Source organism: Empidonax traillii, unplaced genomic scaffold (assembly GCF_003031625.1).
Source record: "Empidonax traillii isolate 1590-97213 ecotype Southwest subspecies unplaced genomic scaffold, ASM303162v1 scaffold333:size665630, whole genome shotgun sequence".
NCBI lineage: Eukaryota > Metazoa > Chordata > Aves > Passeriformes > Tyrannidae > Empidonax > Empidonax traillii.
This window is the reverse complement of record NW_020955526.1, coordinates 288,617-292,217: the sequence shown is the minus strand read 5'-3', so window position 1 is coordinate 292,217 and position 3,601 is coordinate 288,617.

Sequence of the window (3,601 nt, the reverse complement as noted above, 5' to 3'; positions counted from 1 at the left end):
TTAATCCTGAGGTTCATCTGCCGGGGCCAAGCACGCTTGGATGGTGGCAGCGAGGTCCTCAGGACGTAGATGGATTGCCTTACAGGGCTAACGAGCTCCATCTGCCCGGGGAGGGGCCCCGACCGGGAATCGAACCCGGGTCTCTGCAGTGACAGTGCAGTGTGTTTTCCTCTACACCACCGGGGGCTCCACTATTTTCAGTATACCTTCATGTGAAACGCTGTGTGGAGAAATGGGTCCTGGTTTTCCTTGCAGATGCAAGCGTTGTATAAAGAAAATAAAAGCTTTCTTCTAGAGTTTAACAGAAGATCATAAATGATGCTCTGCTGCCAGCTGCCTGCCAGTAGGTAGAACATAGCACTGTCTGAGTAAATGCCTTTTTGAACTCGGATAATGAATATCTAATCACAGTTCTAGTTAACTTCCAACAAGTTTTGAGGTGAGGGGACGTAAGACAAAGTTGTGCTTTGTTGTAAAAACTGAGGGGCAGACTGAAAAATATTACCTAAAGGATGGCTTTTGGATTACATGGACGTTCATCTCACAGTCTAAACATCAAAAGTAGTCTGCAGCCTTCTTAGATTGTTCTTGGCAGGTGGTAATCTTGTATTTGCTTTGATTTGAGCAGTAGAAAAATTACAAGACAACTGCAATCTGTAAGATACCATATAAAAGAGGAGAGGAATCATCAGCATCTTTTCTTCTGTTTGAGTTTTAAAATAAAAATGTCTTGCTGATTTCGTTGAGGGGGGAAAAAAATAACCATCTATCTCCAAGGAAGGGAAGAGGTATACAGATTGCCAAAGGATAAGAGTATGTCCCCAGGGTAGAAACAGAGAAGGGTTTAAGTCTTGATCTTCTGAATGTTTCCTGTTTGGGTGACTAAATAGCTGAACACTCATGGTGCTGGTTCTATGCTTTGTGTGCTGACTGGAATGAATCCCATTCTGCAGCACCTGACTTGCACGAAGAATTATGTAATGATCATAGCTGCTTTGATTCCACGTGGGGAAAGAAGGAGAATTAAGCAACACATATCCCACTTTTGATCCCAGCAACTATTCTGACATCTGTCCTCAGTTTTGCTAAGGTTGTTTCTGAATATTAATATCATAAAACTGTTTCTAAAATAGATAACTGTTATACTTCTTCACTTTTAAGAAGGAGATCTGTCATTACAAAGTACTTTTAAACTCTCCTATGGGCTTTGGTTAGTTCATGACATGCTAAAGGTTATGGGAGAGAAATTTGCACTCCGTGGCTTGGTTCCATCTTTCTCAGTTTGATTATTGTGCAAACCTGCAAATACATCAGCGATATCTGATTACCATAAACGTTTTCTATTATATGTAATCAATTGCTTTTCTAAAAGACACTGCAGCATTCCTTACTGTAGCATTTTTGTTTGTCTTTTAAATAAATAGTTTTAAAAAGGAAGCTGTATGTAACATAGAGGTCTGAGTAAGTGGTGACAGCAGAAATACAGGACACTTCAGAGTTCTGAAAATGAAGAGTGAAAGCACCTCTGCCTAAGATAAATCTAACAATAAATGGATTTTTTTTTCCAGGTAAGCCCAAGTTTATTGTTTAACAACGGCATTTACAATTACAAATAAGCAATATAAAAATAATCATACTGTTCTATTAAGTTTTCCTGAGAAAATCTGTGTCTCTTCTGAAAATTTGATACTACAAGATCAGTGTAAAGGTTTTCTTTTTTCCCTTAAGTCAGTCCAAAAGGTTTAATTTATTTTTTTTTTTTTAGGAGTCAACATACTTGAAAAATAACGGGACTCAAAAGTATCATTTCAAAACAAAAGTTTGTGCCCACTTTCCTATTTTGTCTTTCAAAGTGTGTCCTCGATGTGCTATTTTTGGTTTGTGTTTCTGTTAAGCTGGGCGATAGCCACGAGGTGGCAGGAGCAGCCACGAGTTTAGCAGGATACTTGGAAATGCACTTTTGTTCCTTCGGTAGAAGGAAGGAGCACAGGAGCGCTCAGTTCAGTATGACCCATAATGAAATATGAGGGTGCACGTGCTGTAGAGTTTCATCAGAACGGTCATCACATTTGGCACGCTATTTGAAGCCACTTTAAGTGTTTTCAGGTAACCTCAAGTAACTCTCAAAATATTTTCAATCTATTTACGGTACCTGTTTACTCAGTATGCAGTCAAAATTTCATTTCAAATATTTTACTAAATCGCATGTCAATTTTACCACCTCTATTTTTTTTTTAAACTGTGTTAATATCATCACTTACGTGAAATTAGCCGTTTACTAAGCAGTTTACATATAAGAAAGCAGAGGATCAAAACAGCTTTTACAAAATACTATCGGTAGCGGATGGTAGAGTCATAGAATTTTTGGGGCTAGAAGGGACCTTAAAGGTCCATGCAGCTTCACCCTCCTGCCACGGGCAGGGACACTTTCCACATTGTTGCTTCTTGAAATACCCATTGCACAATTCAGTGACAATTAGTGTCAGAGCAGAGGGATTTTCCCATTGCGTCAGAAGATATGGCCATTTTACAGGTGAAAGAACAAACTGAGACTTGTTAAATAGTGGGACAAAGCAGAAGGTAAAATTTCTGCTAGAAGCAGCCTCCCAAAATAGATGAGTTTTGCTATACGGGTTACACCATACCAGTACAGCTGTGCAGATACAGAGCCATTATCAGTGGTGTGATTTTCTCTGCTGTGCAATTTATAAGGGTGGGGCTGTGTGGTAAGGTCACATCGCTGTGTCATCTTAACCACCATTAGGGCCCAGAATGCAGAGCTCTGTATAAGAAGACCCTGCACCGCAGCTTTACACTGGTACCTGGATTGCTGTAGGGGATGAAAGGGTGTGAGGGTCCATTTACACTGGGACTTCCTGAGTAGATCTGCAAAGTTAAATGCTTAGTGCTGGTGACCTAATATTCCAGTCAGCGGGTTTTAAGGGAGGGAGGATTAGTTAAGACTAGCTCTAGTGTAGTCACATGGGCTGGATGTCTTCTAGCATTGAGAACAATTTCTGAGTTAGTTTCATTCCAAAGTATTTGTTTGTGTGTGGTAGAATAGCTCTACACTGCTGACTAAAGCTGGATAAGTGGGAATGGTAGGGAGATTCACCTCCTGTTCTTAACTAAAACTAATATAAAAGCACTCCAGAGGAAAGTTAGGTATTCCATGGGTGAATTCCCTTTCTTCAGCATGGTGGTTCAGGAGTAGGGCTAACAGGAGATTCAGTGACCATACAGGAAAAGTATTAACCATCTTCAGAATAGAACTATAATGATTTAAATCCAAATAGTTCCATTTTGCATAGCAATTACTATTTTTCTAAAGATCTGTACATCAAAAATCTGATGGTTGGTCTGTTGGTTGGGATTTTTTTTAATTCTGACATTAGTTTATCCTGAGGGGGAAAAGGAATTTGCATATGCAGTGGCAATTTTGTCATTTGAAATATTGAGTATTTCAATTCAATGTGGAACAATCAGTGGAACAAACTGTGTTATGTAGTGATGGCTGATGAACTAATTGAACCATGTGTCATGAAGTCGCTGGAGCTGAGAGGTGGAAGCAAAACCTATTAAATGATCTAATTGTATCTGA